General features: G+C 50.8%; 2 protein-coding genes across 3 annotated transcripts in view; both read right to left on the reverse strand.

Moving 5' to 3' along the window:
- The window catches only part of LOC140411246 (kinesin light chain 1-like), a 669745-nt gene that overhangs the window by 356366 nt on the left and 295967 nt on the right, over positions 1-17412 (reverse strand). The window lies entirely within an intron of this gene.
- The window catches only part of polh (polymerase (DNA directed), eta), a 169315-nt gene that overhangs the window by 131406 nt on the left and 20497 nt on the right, over positions 1-17412 (reverse strand). The gene's annotated exons all lie outside the window — the stretch shown is intronic.

Here is a 17412-nt window from a genome sequence, read left to right on the forward strand (position 1 = left end):
AATGTTCTGTCTGAGAGTGTGGGGGAGACGGGGTCAATGATCTGGAATGTTCTGTCTGAGAGTGTGGGGGAGACAGGGTCAATGATCTGGAATGTTCTGTCTGAGAGTGTGGGGGAGACAGGGTCAATGATCTGGAATGTTCTGTCTGAGAGTGTGGGGGAGACAGGGTCAATGATCTGGAACGTTCTGTCTGAGAGCGTGGGGGAGACAGGGTCAATGATCTGGAATGTTCTGTCAGAGTGTGGGGGAGACGGGGTCAATGTTCTGTCTGAGAGTGTGGGGGAGACAGGGTCAATGATCTGGAATGTTCTGTCTGAGAGTGTGGGGGAGGCGGGGTCAATGATCTGGAATGTTCTGTCTGAGAGTGTGGGGGTGACGGGGTCAATGATCTGGAATGTTCTGTCTGAGAGTGTGGGGGAGACAGGGTCAATGATCTGGAATGTTCTGTCTGAGAGTGTGGGGGAGACGGGGTCAATGATCTGGAATATTCTGTCTGAGAGTGTGGGGGAGACGGGGTCAATGATCTGGATTGTTCTGTCTGAGAGTGTGGGGGAGACAGGGTCAATGATCTGGAATGTTCTGTCTGAGAGTGTGGGGGAGGCGGGGTCAATGATCTGGAATGTTCTGTCTGAGAGTGTGGGGGAGACGGGGTCAATGATCTGGAATGTTCTGTCTGAGAGTGTGGGGGAGACGGGGTCAATGATCTGGAATGTTCTGTCTGAGAGTGTGGGGGAGACAGGGTCAATGATCTGGAATGTTCTGTCTGAGAGTGTGGGGGAGACAGGGTCAATGATCTGGAATGTTCTGTCTGAGAGTGTGGGGGAGACAGGGTCAATGATCTGGAATGTTCTGTCTGAGAGCGTGGGGGAGACAGGGTCAATGATCTGGAATGTTCTGTCTGAGAGTGTGGGGGAGACGGGGTCAATGTTCTGTCTGAGAGTGTGGGGGAGACAGGGTCAATGATCTGGAATGTTCTGTCTGAGAGTGTGGGGGAGGCGGGGTCAATGATCTGGAATGTTCTGTCTGAGAGTGTGGGGGAGACGGGGGCAGTGATCTGGAATGTTCTGTCTGAGAGTGGGTGGGAGACAGGGTCAATGATCTGGAATGTTCTGTCTGAGAGTGTGGGGGAGACAGGGTCAATGATTAGGGAGAGAGAGCATTTAAACACGTGGCTACAGGGATGGTGCAGGCGGGAGGGTTTCAGATTTTTGGATAACTGGGGCTCTTTCTGGGGAAGGTGGGACCTCTACAGACAGGATGGTCTACATCTGAACCTGAGGGGCACAAATATCCTGGGGGGGAGATTTGTTAGTGCTCTTTGGGGGGGTTTAAACTAATGCAGCAGGGGCATGGGAACCTGGATTGTAGTTTTAGGGTAAGGGAGAATGATAGTATAGAGGTCAGGAGCACAGATTTGACGTCGCAGGAGGCCAGCGTTCAGGTAGGTGGTTTGAAGTGTGTCTACTTCAATGCCAGGAGTATACGAAACAAGGTAGGGGAACTGGCAGCGTGGGTTGGTACCTGGGACTTCGATGTTGTGGCCATTTCGGAGACATGGATAGAGCAGGGACAGGAATGGATGTTGCAGGTTCCGGGGTTTAGGTGTTTTAGTAAGCTCAGAGAAGGAGGCAAAAGAGGGGGAGGTGTGGCGCTGCTAGTCAAGAGCAGTATTACGGTGGCGGAGAGGATGCTAGATGGGGACTCTTCTTCCGAGGTAGTATTGGCTGAAGTTAGAAACAGGAAAGGAGAGGTCACACTGTTGGGAGTTTTTTATAGGCCTCCTAATAGTTCTAGGGATGTAGAGGAAAGGATGGCGAAGATGATTCTGGATATGAGCGAAAGTAACAGGGTAGTTATTATGGGAGACTTTAACTTTCCAAATATTGACTGGAAAAGATATAGTTCGAGTACAATAGATGGGTCGTTTTTTGTACAGTGTGTGCAGGAGGGTTTCCTGAAACAATATGTTGACAGGCCAACAAGAGGCGAGGCCACGTTGGATTTGGTTTTGGGTAATGAACCAGGCCAGGTGTTGGATTTGGAGGTAGGAGAGCACTTTGGGGACAGTGACCACAATTCGGTGACGTTTACGTTAATGATGGAAAGGGATAAGTATACACCGCAGGGCAAGAGTTATAGCTGGGGGAAGGGCAATTATGATGCCATTAGACGTGACTTGGGGGGGATAAGGTGGAGAAGTAGGCTGCAAGTGTTGGGCACACTGGATAAGTGGGGCTTGTTCAAGGATCAGCTACTGCGTGTTCTTGATAAGTATGTACCGGTCAGACAGGGAGGAAGGCGTCGAGCGAGGGAACCGTGGTTTACCAGGGAAGTGGAATCTCTTGTTAAGAGGAAGAAGGAGGCCTATGTGAAGATGAAGTGTGAAGTTTCGGTTGGGGCGATGGATAGTTACAAGGTAGCGAGGAAGGATCTAAAGAGAGAGCTAAGACGAGCAAGGAGGGGACATGAGAAGTATTTGGCAGGAAGGATCAAGGAAAACCCAAAAGCTTTCTATAGGTATGTCAGGAATAAGCGAATGACTAGGGAAAGAGTAGGACCAGTCAAGGACAGGGATGGGAAATTGTGTGTGGAGTCTGAAGAGATAGGCGAGATACTAAATGAATATTTTTCGTCAGTATTCACTCAGGAAAAAGATAATGTTGTGGAGGAGAATGCTGAGCCCCAGGCTAATAGAATAGATGGCATTGAGGTACGTAGGGAAGAGGTGTTGGCAATTCTGGACAGGCTGAAAATAGATAAGTCCCCGGGACCTGATGGGATTTATCCTAGGATTCTATGGGAGGCCAGGGAAGAGATTGCTGGACCTTTGGCTTTGATTTTTATGTCATCATTGGCTACAGGAATAGTGCCAGAGGACTGGAGGACAGCAAATGTGGTCCCTTTGTTCAAAAAGGGGAGCAGAGACAACCCCGGCAACTATAGACCGGTGAGCCTCACGTCTGTAGTGGGTAAAGTCTTGGAGGGGATTATAAGGGACAAGATTTATAATCATCTAGATAGGAATGATATGATCAGGGATAGTCAGCATGGCTTTGTGAAGGGTAGGTCATGCCTCACAAACCTTATTGAGTTCTTTGAGAAGGTGACTGAACAGGTAGACGAGGGTAGAGCAGTTGATGTGGTGTATATGGATTTCAGCAAAGCGTTTGATAAGGTTCCCCACGGTAGGCTATTGCAAAAAATACGGAGGCTGGGGATTGAGGGTGATTTAGAGATGTGGATCAGAAATTGGCTAGCTGAAAGAAGACAGAGGGTGGTGGTTGATGGGAAATGTTCAGAATGGAGTACAGTCACAAGTGGAGTACCACAAGGATCTGTTCTGGGGCCGTTGCTGTTTGTCATTTTTATCAATGACCTAGAGGAAGGCACAGAAGGGTGGGTGAGTAAATTTGCAGATGATACTAAAGTCGGTGGTGTTGTCGATAGTGTGGAAGGATGTAGCAGGTTACAGAGGGATATAGATAAGCTGCAGAGCTGGGCTGAGAGGTGGCAAATGGAGTTTAATGTAGAGAAGTGTGAGGTGATTCACTTTGGAAGGAATAACTGGAATGCGGAATATTTGGCTAATGGTAAAGTTCTTGAAAGTGTGGCTGAGCAGAGGGATCTAGGTGTCCATGTACATAGATCCCTGAAAGTTGCCACCCAGGTTGATAGGGTTGTGAAGAAGGCCTATGGAGTGTTGGCCTTTATTGGTAGAGGGATTGAGTTCCGGAGTCGAGAGGTCATGTTGCAGCTGTACAGAACTCTGGTCCGGCCGCATTTGGAGTATTGCGTACAGTTCTGGTCACCGCATTATAGGAAGGATGTGGAGGCTTTGGAGCGGGTGCAGAGGAGATTTACCAGGATGTTGCCTGGTATGGAGGGAAAATCTTATGAGGAAAGGCTGACGGACTTGAGGTTGTTTTCGTTGGAGAGAAGAAGGCTAAGAGGAGACTTAATAGAGGCATACAAAATGATCAGGGGGTTGGATAGGGTGGACAGTGAGAGCCTTCTCCCGCGGATGGAAATGGCTGGCACGAGGGGACATAACTTTAAACTGAGGGGTAATAGATATAGGACAGAGGTCAGAGGTAGGTTCTTTACGCAAAGAGTAGTGAGGCCGTGGAATGCCCTACCTGCTTCAGTCGTGAACTCGCCAACATTGAGGGCATTTAAAAGTTTATTGGATAAACATATGGATGATAATGGCATAGTGTAGGTTAGATGGCTTTTGTTTCGGTGCAACATCGTGGGCCGAAGGGCCTGTACTGCGCTGTATTGTTCTATGTTCTATGTTCTATGTTCTATCTGGAATGTTTTGTCTGAGAGTGTGGGGGAGACAGGGTCAATGATCTGGAATGTTCTGTCTGAGTGTGTGGGGGAGACGGGGTCAATGATCTGGAATGTTCTGTCTGAGAGTGTGGGGGAGACAGGGTCAATGATCTGGAATGTTCTGTCTGAGGGTGTGGGGGAGATAGGGTCAATGATCTGGAATGTTCTGTCAGTGAGTGTGGGGGAGACAGGGTCAATGATCTGGAATGTTCTGTCTGAGGGTGTGTGGGAGACAGGGTCAATGATCTGGAATGTTCTGTCAGTGAGTGTGGGGGAGACAGGGTCAATGATCTGGAATGTTCTGTCTGAGAGTGTGGGGGTGACGGGGTCAATGTTCTGGAATGTTCTGTCTGAGAGTGTGGGGGAGACAGGGTCAATGATCTGGATTGTTCTGTCTGAGACTGTGGGGAGGCAGGGTCAATGATCTGGAATGTTCTGTCTGAGAGTGTGGGGGAGACGGGGTCAATGATCTGGAATGTTCTGTTTCAGAGTGTGGGGGAGACGGGGTCAATGATCTGGAATGTTCTGTCTGAGAGTGTGGGGGAGACAGGGTCAATGATCTGGAATGTTCTGTCTGAGAGTGTGGGGAGGCAGGGTCAATGATCTGGAATGTTCTGTCTGAGAGTGTGGGGGAGACGGGGTCAATGATCTGGAATGTTCTGTCTGAGAGTGTGGGGGAGACGGGGTCAATGATCTGGAATGTTCTGTTTGAGAGTGTGGGGGAGACAGGGTCAATGATCTGGAATGTTCTGTCTGAGAGTGTGGGGGAGACGGGGTCAATGATCTGGAATGTTCTGTCTGAGAGTGTGGGGGAGACGGGGTCAATGATCTGGATTGTTCTGTCTGAGAGTGTGGGGGAGACACGGTCAATGTTCTGGAATGTTCTGTCTGAGAGTGTGGGGGAGACGGGGTCAATGTTCTGTCTGAGAGTGTGGGGGAGACAGGGTCAATGATCTGGAATGTTCTGTCTGAGACTGTGGGGGAGACAGGGTCAATGATCTGGAATGTTCTGTCAGAGTGTGGGGGAGACGGGGTCAATGATCTGGAATGTTCTGTCTGAGAGTGTGGGGGAGACGGGGTCAATGATCTGGAATGTTCTGTCTGAGAGTGTGGGGGAGACGGGGGCAATGATCTGGAATGTTCTGTCTGAGAGTGTGGGGGAGGTGGGGTCAATGATCTGGAATGTTCTGTCTGAGAGTGTGGGGGAGACGGGGTCAATGATCTGGAATGTTCTGTCAGAGTGTGGGGGAGATGGGGTCAATGATCTGGAATGTTCTGTCTGAGAGTGTGGGGGAGACGGGGTCAATGATCTGGAATGTTCTGTCTGAGAGTGTGGGGGAGACGGGGTCAATGATCTGGAATGTTCTGTCTGAGAGTGTGGGGGAGAGAGGGTCAATGATCTGGAATGTTCTGTCTGAGAGTGTGGGGGAGACAAGGTCAATGATCTGGAATGTTCTGTCTGAGAGTGTGGGGGAGACGGGGCCAATGATCTGCAATGTTCTGTCTCAGAGTGTGGGGGAGACGGGGGTCAATGATCTGGAATGTTCTGTCTGAGAGTGTGGGGGAGACGGGGTCAATGATCTGGAATGTTCTGTCTGAGAGTGTGGGGGAGACGGGGGTCAATGATCTGGAATGTTCTGTCTGAGAGTGTGGGGGAGACTGGGTCAATGATCTGGAATGTTCTGTCTGAGAGTGTGGGGGAGACGGGGTCAATGATCTGGAATGTTCTGTCTGAGAGTGTGGGGGAGACGGGGGTCAATGATCTGGAATGTTCTGTCTGAGAGTGTGGGGGAGACGGGGTCAATGATCTGGAATGTTCTGTCTGAGAGTGTGGGGGAGACGGGGTCAATGATCTGGAATGTTCTGTCTGAGAGTGTGGGGGAGACGGGGTCAATGATCTGGAATGTTCTGTCTGAGAGTGTGGGGGAGACGGGGTCAATGATCTGGAATGTTCTGTCTGAGAGTGTGGGGGAGACGGGGTCAATGATCTGGAATGTTCTGTCTGAGAGTGTGGGGGAGACGGGGTCAATGATCTGGAATGTTCTGTCTGAGAGTGTGGGGGAGACAGAGTCAATGATCTGGAATGTTCTGTCTGAGAGTGCGGTGGAGACGGGGTCAATGATATGGAATGATCTGTCTGAGAGTGTGGGGGAGACGGGGTCAATGATCTGGAATGTTCTGTCTGAGAGTGTGGGGGAGACGGGGGTCAATGATCTGGAATGTTCTGTCTGAGAGTGTGGGGGAGACGGGGGTCAATGATCTGGAATGTTCTGTCTGAGAGTGTGGGGGAGACGGGGTCAATGATCTGGAATGTTCTGTCTGAGAGTGTGGGGGAGACGGGGTCAATGATCTGGAATGTTCTGTCTGAGAGTGTGGGGGAGACAGGGTCAATGATCTGGAATGTTCTGTCTGAGACTGTGGGGGAGACAGGGTCAATGATCTGGAATGTTCTGTCTGAGAGTGTGGGGGAGACGGGGTCAATGATCTGAATGTTCTGTCAGAGTGTGGGGGAGACGGGGTCAATGATCTGGAATGTTCTGTCTGAGAGTGTGGGGGAGACGGGGTCAATGATCTGGAATGTTCTGTCTGAGAGTGTGGGGGAGGCGGGGTCAATGATCTGGAATGTTCTGTCTGAGAGTGTGGGGGAGACGGGGTCAATGATCTGGAATGTTCTGTCAGAGTGTGGGGGAGACGGGGTCAATGATCTGGAATGTTCTGTCTGAGAGTGTGGGGGAGACGGGGTCAATGATCTGGAATGTTCTGTCTGAGAGTGTGGGGGAGACGGGGTCAATGATCTGGAATGTTCTGTCTGAGAGTGTGGGGGAGAGAGGGTCAATGATCTGGAATGTTCTGTCTGAGAGTGTGGGGGAGACGGGGTCAATGATCTGGAATGTTCTGTCTGAGAGTGTGGGGGAGACGGGGCCAATGATCTGCAATGTTCTGTCTCAGAGTGTGGGGGAGACGGGGGTCAATGATCTGGAATGTTCTGTCTGAGAGTGTGGGGGAGACGGGGTCAATGATCTGGAATGTTCTGTCTGAGAGTGTGGGGGAGACGGGGGTCAATGATCTGGAATGTTCTGTCTGAGAGTGTGGGGGAGACTGGGTCAATGATCTGGAATGTTCTGTCTGAGAGTGTGGGGGAGACGGGGTCAATGATCTGGAATGTTCTGTCTGAGAGTGTGGGGGAGACGGGGGTCAATGATCTGGAATGTTCTGTCTGAGAGTGTGGGGGAGGCGGGGTCAATGATCTGGAATGTTCTGTCTGAGAGTGTGGGGGAGACGGGGTCAATGATCTGGAATGTTCTGTCTGAGAGTGTGGGGGAGACGGGGTCAATGATCTGGAATGTTCTGTCTGAGAGTGTGGGGGAGACGGGGTCAATGATCTGGAATGTTCTGTCTGAGAGTGTGGGGGAGACGGGGTCAATGATCTGGAATGTTCTGTCTGAGAGTGTGGGGGAGACGGGGTCAATGATCTGGAATGTTCTGTCTGAGAGTGTGGGGGAGACAGAGTCAATGATCTGGAATGTTCTGTCTGAGAGTGTGGGGGAGACGGGGTCAATGATCTGGAATGTTCTGTCTGAGAGTGTGGGGGAGACGGGGTCAATGATCTGGAATGTTCTGTCTGAGAGTGTGGGGGAGACGGGGGTCAATGATCTGGAATGTTCTGTCTGAGAGTGTGGGGGAGACGGGGGTCAATGATCTGGAATGTTCTGTCTGAGAGTGTGGGGGTGACGGGGTCAATGATCTGGAATGTTCTGTCTGAGAGTGTGGGGGAGACGGGGTCAATGATCTGGAATGTTCTGTCTGAGAGTGTGGGGGAGACGGGGTCAATGATCTGGAATGTTCTGTCTGAGAGTGTGGGGGAGACGGGGTCAATGATCTGGAATGTTCTGTCTGAGAGTGTGGGGGAGACAGGGTCAATGTTCTGGAATGTTCTGTCTGAGAGTGTGGGGGAGACGGGGTCAATGTTCTGTCTGAGAGTGTGGGGGAGACAGGGTCAATGATCTGGAATGTTCTGTCTGAGACTGTGGGGGAGACAGGGTCAATGATCTGGAATGTTCTGTCAGAGTGTGGGGGAGACGGGGTCAATGATCTGGAATGTTCTGTCTGAGAGTGTGGGGGAGACGGGGTCAATGATCTGGAATGTTCTGTCTGAGAGTGTGGGGGAGACGGGGGCAATGATCTGGAATGTTCTGTCTGAGAGTGTGGGGGAGGCGGGGTCAATGATCTGGAATGTTCTGTCTGAGAGTGTGGGGGAGACGGGGTCAATGATCTGGAATGTTCTGTCTGAGAGTGTGGGGGAGGCGGGGTCAATGATCTGGAATGTTCTGTCTGAGAGTGTGGGGGAGACGGGGTCAATGATCTGGAATGTTCTGTCAGAGTGTGGGGGAGACGGGGTCAATGATCTGGAATGTTCTGTCTGAGAGTGTGGGGGAGACGGGGTCAATGATCTGGAATGTTCTGTCTGAGAGTGTGGGGGAGACGGGGTCAATGATCTGGAATGTTCTGTCTGAGAGTGTGGGGGAGACGGGGCCAATGATCTGCAATGTTCTGTCTCAGAGTGTGGGGGAGACGGGGGTCAATGATCTGGAATGTTCTGTCTGAGAGTGTGGGGGAGACGGGGTCAATGATCTGGAATGTTCTGTCTGAGAGTGTGGGGGAGACGGGGGTCAATGATCTGGAATGTTCTGTCTGAGAGTGTGGGGGAGACTGGGTCAATGATCTGGAATGTTCTGTCTGAGAGTGTGGGGGAGACGGGGTCAATGATCTGGAATGTTCTGTCTGAGAGTGTGGGGGAGACGGGGGTCAATGATCTGGAATGTTCTGTCTGAGAGTGTGGGGGAGGCGGGGTCAATGATCTGGAATGTTCTGTCTGAGAGTGTGGGGGAGACAGAGTCAATGATCTGGAATGTTCTGTCTGAGAGTGTGGGGGAGACGGGGTCAATGATCTGGAATGTTCTGTCTGAGAGTGTGGGGGAGACGGGGTCAATGATCTGGAATGTTCTGTCTGAGAGTGTGGGGGAGACGGGGTCAATGATCTGGAATGTTCTGTCTGAGAGTGTGGGGGAGACGGGGGTCAATGATCTGGAATGTTCTGTCTGAGAGTGTGGGGGAGACGGGGGTCAATGATCTGGAATGTTCTGTCTGAGAGTGTGGGGGAGACGGGGTCAATGATCTGGAATGTTCTGTCTGAGAGTGTGGGGGAGACGGGGTCAATGATCTGGAATGTTCTGTCTGAGAGTGTGGGGGAGACGGGGTCAATGATCTGGAATGTTCTGTCTGAGAGTGTGGGGGAGACGGGGTCAATGATCTGGAATGTTCTGTCTGAGAGTGTGGGGGAGACAGGGTCAATGTTCTGGAATGTTCTGTCTGAGAGTGTGGGGGAGACGGGGTCAATGTTCTGTCTGAGAGTGTGGGGGAGACAGGGTCAATGATCTGGAATGTTCTGTCTGAGAGTGTGGGGGAGACGGGGTCAATGATCTGGAATGTTCTGTCTGAGAGTGTGGGGGAGACGGGGTCAATGATCTGGAATGTTCTGTCTGAGAGTGTGGGGGAGACGGGGTCAATGATCTGGAATGTTCTGTCTGAGAGTGTGGGGGAGACGGGGGTCAATGATCTGGAATGTTCTGTCTGAGAGTGTGGGGGAGACGGGGGTCAATGATCTGGAATGTTCTGTCTGAGAGTGTGGGGGAGACGGGGTCAATGATCTGGAATGTTCTGTCTGAGAGTGTGGGGGAGACGGGGTCAATGATCTGGAATGTTCTGTCTGAGAGTGTGGGGGAGACAGGGTCAATGATCTCGAATGTTCTGTCTGAGACTGTGGGGGAGACAGGGTCAATGATCTGGAATGTTCTGTCTGAGAGTGTGGGGGAGACGGGGTCAATGATCTGGAATGTTCTGTCAGAGTGTGGGGGAGACGGGGTCAATGATCTGGAATGTTCTGTCTGAGAGTGTGGGGGAGACGGGGTCAATGATCTGGAATGTTCTGTCTGAGAGTGTGGGGGAGGCGGGGTCAATGATCTGGAATGTTCTGTCTGAGAGTGTGGGGGAGACGGGGTCAATGATCTGGAATGTTCTGTCAGAGTGTGGGGGAGACGGGGTCAATGATCTGGAATGTTCTGTCTGAGAGTGTGGGGGAGACGGGGTCAATGATCTGGAATGTTCTGTCTGAGAGTGTGGGGGAGACGGGGTCAATGATCTGGAATGTTCTGTCTGAGAGTGTGGGGGAGAGAGGGTCAATGATCTGGAATGTTCTGTCTGAGAGTGTGGGGGAGACGGGGTCAATGATCTGGAATGTTCTGTCTGAGAGTGTGGGGGAGACGGGGCCAATGATCTGCAATGTTCTGTCTCAGAGTGTGGGGGAGACGGGGGTCAATGATCTGGAATGTTCTGTCTGAGAGTGTGGGGGAGACGGGGTCAATGATCTGGAATGTTCTGTCTGAGAGTGTGGGGGAGACGGGGGTCAATGATCTGGAATGTTCTGTCTGAGAGTGTGGGGGAGACTGGGTCAATGATCTGGAATGTTCTGTCTGAGAGTGTGGGGGAGACGGGGTCAATGATCTGGAATGTTCTGTCTGAGAGTGTGGGGGAGACGGGGGTCAATGATCTGGAATGTTCTGTCTGAGAGTGTGGGGGAGGCGGGGTCAATGATCTGGAATGTTCTGTCTGAGAGTGTGGGGGAGACGGGGTCAATGATCTGGAATGTTCTGTCTGAGAGTGTGGGGGAGACGGGGTCAATGATCTGGAATGTTCTGTCTGAGAGTGTGGGGGAGACGGGGTCAATGATCTGGAATGTTCTGTCTGAGAGTGTGGGGGAGACGGGGTCAATGATCTGGAATGTTCTGTCTGAGAGTGTGGGGGAGACGGGGTCAATGATCTGGAATGTTCTGTCTGAGAGTGTGGGGGAGACGGGGTCAATGATCTGGAATGTTCTGTCTGAGAGTGTGGGGGAGACAGAGTCAATGATCTGGAATGTTCTGTCTGAGAGTGTGGGGGAGACGGGGTCAATGATCTGGAATGTTCTGTCTGAGAGTGTGGGGGAGACGGGGTCAATGATCTGGAATGTTCTGTCTGAGAGTGTGGGGGAGACGGGGGTCAATGATCTGGAATGTTCTGTCTGAGAGTGTGGGGGAGACGGGGGTCAATGATCTGGAATGTTCTGTCTGAGAGTGTGGGGGAGACGGGGTCAATGATCTGGAATGTTCTGTCTGAGAGTGTGGGGGAGACGGGGTCAATGATCTGGAATGTTCTGTCTGAGAGTGTGGGGGAGACGGGGTCAATGATCTGGAATGTTCTGTCTGAGAGTGTGGGGGAGACGGGGTCAATGATCTGGAATGTTCTGTCTGAGAGTGTGGGGGAGACAGGGTCAATGATCTGGAATGTTCTGTCTGAGAGTGTGGGGGAGACGGGGGCAATGATCTGGAATGTTCTGTCTGAGAGTGTGGGGGAGACAGGGTCAATGATCTGGAATGTTCTGTCTGAGAGTGTGGGGGAGACAGGGTCAATGATCTGGAATGTTCTGTCTGAGAGTGTGGGAGAGACAGGGTCAATGATCTGGAATGTTCTGTTTGAGAGTGTGGGGGAGACGGGGTCAATGATCTGGAATGTTCTGTCTGAGAGTGTGGGGGAGACAGGGTCAATGATCTGGAATGTTCTGTCTGAGAGTGTGGGGGAGACGGGGTCAATGATCTGGAATGTTCTGTCTGAGAGTGTGGGGGAGACGGGGTCAATGATCTGGAATGTTCTGTCTGAGAGTGTGGGGGAGACGGGGTCAATGATCTGGAATGTTCTGTCTGAGAGTGTGGGGGAGACAGGGTCAATGTTCTGTCTGAGAGTGTGGGGGAGACAGGGTCAATGATCTGGAATGTTCTGTCTGAGAGTGTGGGGGAGACGGGGTCAATGATCTGGAATGTTCTGTCTGAGAGTGTGGGGGAGACAGGGGCAATGATCTGGAATGTTCTGTCTGAGAGTGTGGGGGAGACAGGGTCAATGATCTGGAATGTTCTGTCTGAGAGTGTGGGGGAGACGGGGTCAATGATCTGGAATGTTCTGTCTGAGAGTGTGGGGTAGACGGGGTCAATGATCTGGAATGTTCTGTCTGAGAGTGTGGGGGAGACAGGGTCAATGATCTGGAATGTTCTGTCTGAGAGTGTGGGGGAGACGGGGTCAATGATCTGGAATGTTCTGTCTGAGAGTGTGGGGGAGACGGGGTCAATGATCTGGAATGTTCTGTCTGAGAGTGTGGGGGAGACAGGGTCAATGATCTGGAATGTTCTGTCTGAGAGTGTGGGGGAGACAGGGTCAATGATCTGGAATGTTCTGTCTGAGAGTGTGGGGGAGACAGGGTCAATGATCTGGAACGTTCTGTCTGAGAGCGTGGGGGAGACAGGGTCAATGATCTGGAATGTTCTGTCAGAGTGTGGGGGAGACGGGGTCAATGTTCTGTCTGAGAGTGTGGGGGAGACAGGGTCAATGATCTGGAATGTTCTGTCTGAGAGTGTGGGGGAGGCGGGGTCAATGATCTGGAATGTTCTGTCTGAGAGTGTGGGGGTGACGGGGTCAATGATCTGGAATGTTCTGTCTGAGAGTGTGGGGGAGACAGGGTCAATGATCTGGAATGTTCTGTCTGAGAGTGTGGGGGAGACGGGGTCAATGATCTGGAATATTCTGTCTGAGAGTGTGGGGGAGACGGGGTCAATGATCTGGATTGTTCTGTCTGAGAGTGTGGGGGAGACAGGGTCAATGATCTGGAATGTTCTGTCTGAGAGTGTGGGGGAGGCGGGGTCAATGATCTGGAATGTTCTGTCTGAGAGTGTGGGGGAGACGGGGTCAATGATCTGGAATGTTCTGTCTGAGAGTGTGGGGGAGACGGGGTCAATGATCTGGAATGTTCTGTCTGAGAGTGTGGGGGAGACAGGGTCAATGATCTGGAATGTTCTGTCTGAGAGTGTGGGGGAGACAGGGTCAATGATCTGGAATGTTCTGTCTGAGAGTGTGGGGGAGACAGGGTCAATGATCTGGAATGTTCTGTCTGAGAGCGTGGGGGAGACAGGGTCAATGATCTGGAATGTTCTGTCTGAGAGTGTGGGGGAGACGGGGTCAATGTTCTGTCTGAGAGTGTGGGGGAGACAGGGTCAATGATCTGGAATGTTCTGTCTGAGAGTGTGGGGGAGGCGGGGTCAATGATCTGGAATGTTCTGTCTGAGAGTGTGGGGGAGACGGGGGCAGTGATCTGGAATGTTCTGTCTGAGAGTGGGTGGGAGACAGGGTCAATGATCTGGAATGTTCTGTCTGAGAGTGTGGGGGAGACAGGGTCAATGATTAGGGAGAGAGAGCATTTAAACACGTGGCTACAGGGATGGTGCAGGCGGGAGGGTTTCAGATTTTTGGATAACTGGGGCTCTTTCTGGGGAAGGTGGGACCTCTACAGACAGGATGGTCTACATCTGAACCTGAGGGGCACAAATATCCTGGGGGGGAGATTTGTTAGTGCTCTTTGGGGGGGTTTAAACTAATGCAGCAGGGGCATGGGAACCTGGATTGTAGTTTTAGGGTAAGGGAGAATGATAGTATAGAGGTCAGGAGCACAGATTTGACGTCGCAGGAGGCCAGCGTTCAGGTAGGTGGTTTGAAGTGTGTCTACTTCAATGCCAGGAGTATACGAAACAAGGTAGGGGAACTGGCAGCGTGGGTTGGTACCTGGGACTTCGATGTTGTGGCCATTTCGGAGACATGGATAGAGCAGGGACAGGAATGGATGTTGCAGGTTCCGGGGTTTAGGTGTTTTAGTAAGCTCAGAGAAGGAGGCAAAAGAGGGGGAGGTGTGGCGCTGCTAGTCAAGAGCAGTATTACGGTGGCGGAGAGGATGCTAGATGGGGACTCTTCTTCCGAGGTAGTATTGGCTGAAGTTAGAAACAGGAAAGGAGAGGTCACACTGTTGGGAGTTTTTTATAGGCCTCCTAATAGTTCTAGGGATGTAGAGGAAAGGATGGCGAAGATGATTCTGGATATGAGCGAAAGTAACAGGGTAGTTATTATGGGAGACTTTAACTTTCCAAATATTGACTGGAAAAGATATAGTTCGAGTACAATAGATGGGTCGTTTTTTGTACAGTGTGTGCAGGAGGGTTTCCTGAAACAATATGTTGACAGGCCAACAAGAGGCGAGGCCACGTTGGATTTGGTTTTGGGTAATGAACCAGGCCAGGTGTTGGATTTGGAGGTAGGAGAGCACTTTGGGGACAGTGACCACAATTCGGTGACGTTTACGTTAATGATGGAAAGGGATAAGTATACACCGCAGGGCAAGAGTTATAGCTGGGGGAAGGGCAATTATGATGCCATTAGACGTGACTTGGGGGGGATAAGGTGGAGAAGTAGGCTGCAAGTGTTGGGCACACTGGATAAGTGGGGCTTGTTCAAGGATCAGCTACTGCGTGTTCTTGATAAGTATGTACCGGTCAGACAGGGAGGAAGGCGTCGAGCGAGGGAACCGTGGTTTACCAGGGAAGTGGAATCTCTTGTTAAGAGGAAGAAGGAGGCCTATGTGAAGATGAAGTGTGAAGTTTCGGTTGGGGCGATGGATAGTTACAAGGTAGCGAGGAAGGATCTAAAGAGAGAGCTAAGACGAGCAAGGAGGGGACATGAGAAGTATTTGGCAGGAAGGATCAAGGAAAACCCAAAAGCTTTCTATAGGTATGTCAGGAATAAGCGAATGACTAGGGAAAGAGTAGGACCAGTCAAGGACAGGGATGGGAAATTGTGTGTGGAGTCTGAAGAGATAGGCGAGATACTAAATGAATATTTTTCGTCAGTATTCACTCAGGAAAAAGATAATGTTGTGGAGGAGAATGCTGAGCCCCAGGCTAATTGAATAGATGGCATTGAGGTACGTAGGGAAGAGGTGTTGGCAATTCTGGACAGGCTGAAAATAGATAAGTCCCCGGGACCTGATGGGATTTATCCTAGGATTCTATGGGAGGCCAGGGAAGAGATTGCTGGACCTTTGGCTTTGATTTTTATGTCATCATTGGCTACAGGAATAGTGCCAGAGGACTGGAGGACAGCAAATGTGGTCCCTTTGTTCAAAAAGGGGAGCAGAGACAACCCCGGCAACTATAGACCGGTGAGCCTCACGTCTGTAGTGGGTAAAGTCTTGGAGGGGATTATAAGGGACAAGATTTATAATCATCTAGATAGGAATGATATGATCAGGGATAGTCAGCATGGCTTTGTGAAGGGTAGGTCATGCCTCACAAACCTTATTGAGTTCTTTGAGAAGGTGACTGAACAGGTAGACGAGGGTAGAGCAGTTGATGTGGTGTATATGGATTTCAGCAAAGCGTTTGATAAGGTTCCCCACGGTAGGCTATTGCAAAAAATACGGAGGCTGGGGATTGAGGGTGATTTAGAGATGTGGATCAGAAATTGGCTAGCTGAAAGAAGACAGAGGGTGGTGGTTGATGGGAAATGTTCAGAATGGAGTACAGTCACAAGTGGAGTACCACAAGGATCTGTTCTGGGGCCGTTGCTGTTTGTCATTTTTATCAATGACCTAGAGGAAGGCACAGAAGGGTGGGTGAGTAAATTTGCAGATGATACTAAAGTCGGTGGTGTTGTCGATAGTGTGGAAGGATGTAGCAGGTTACAGAGGGATATAGATAAGCTGCAGAGCTGGGCTGAGAGGTGGCAAATGGAGTTTAATGTAGAGAAGTGTGAGGTGATTCACTTTGGAAGGAATAACTGGAATGCGGAATATTTGGCTAATGGTAAAGTTCTTGAAAGTGTGGCTGAGCAGAGGGATCTAGGTGTCCATGTACATAGATCCCTGAAAGTTGCCACCCAGGTTGATAGGGTTGTGAAGAAGGCCTATGGAGTGTTGGCCTTTATTGGTAGAGGGATTGAGTTCCGGAGTCGAGAGGTCATGTTGCAGCTGTACAGAACTCTGGTCCGGCCGCATTTGGAGTATTGCGTACAGTTCTGGTCACCGCATTATAGGAAGGATGTGGAGGCTTTGGAGCGGGTGCAGAGGAGATTTACCAGGATGTTGCCTGGTATGGAGGGAAAATCTTATGAGGAAAGGCTGACGGACTTGAGGTTGTTTTCGTTGGAGAGAAGAAGGCTAAGAGGAGACTTAATAGAGGCATACAAAATGATCAGGGGGTTGGATAGGGTGGACAGTGAGAGCCTTCTCCCGCGGATGGAAATGGCTGGCACGAGGGGACATAACTTTAAACTGAGGGGTAATAGATATAGGACAGAGGTCAGAGGTAGGTTCTTTACGCAAAGAGTAGTGAGGCCGTGGAATGCCCTACCTGCTTCAGTCGTGAACTCGCCAACATTGAGGGCATTTAAAAGTTTATTGGATAAACATATGGATGATAATGGCATAGTGTAGGTTAGATGGCTTTTGTTTCGGTGCAACATCGTGGGCCGAAGGGCCTGTACTGCGCTGTATTGTTCTATGTTCTATGTTCTATGTTCTATCTGGAATGTTTTGTCTGAGAGTGTGGGGGAGACAGGGTCAATGATCTGGAATGTTCTGTCTGAGTGTGTGGGGGAGACGGGGTCAATGATCTGGAATGTTCTGTCTGAGAGTGTGGGGGAGACAGGGTCAATGATCTGGAATGTTCTGTCTGAGGGTGTGGGGGAGATAGGGTCAATGATCTGGAATGTTCTGTCAGTGAGTGTGGGGGAGACAGGGTCAATGATCTGGAATGTTCTGTCTGAGGGTGTGTGGGAGACAGGGTCAATGATCTGGAATGTTCTGTCAGTGAGTGTGGGGGAGACAGGGTCAATGATCTGGAATGTTCTGTCTGAGAGTGTGGGGGTGACGGGGTCAATGTTCTGGAATGTTCTGTCTGAGAGTGTGGGGGAGACAGGGTCAATGATCTGGATTGTTCTGTCTGAGACTGTGGGGAGGCAGGGTCAATGATCTGGAATGTTCTGTCTGAGAGTGTGGGGGAGACGGGGTCAATGATCTGGAATGTTCTGTTTCAGAGTGTGGGGGAGACGGGGTCAATGATCTGGAATGTTCTGTCTGAGAGTGTGGGGGAGACAGGGTCAATGATCTGGAATGTT

Source organism: Scyliorhinus torazame, chromosome 4 (genome assembly GCF_047496885.1).
Source record: "Scyliorhinus torazame isolate Kashiwa2021f chromosome 4, sScyTor2.1, whole genome shotgun sequence".
Taxonomy (NCBI): domain Eukaryota; kingdom Metazoa; phylum Chordata; class Chondrichthyes; order Carcharhiniformes; family Scyliorhinidae; genus Scyliorhinus; species Scyliorhinus torazame.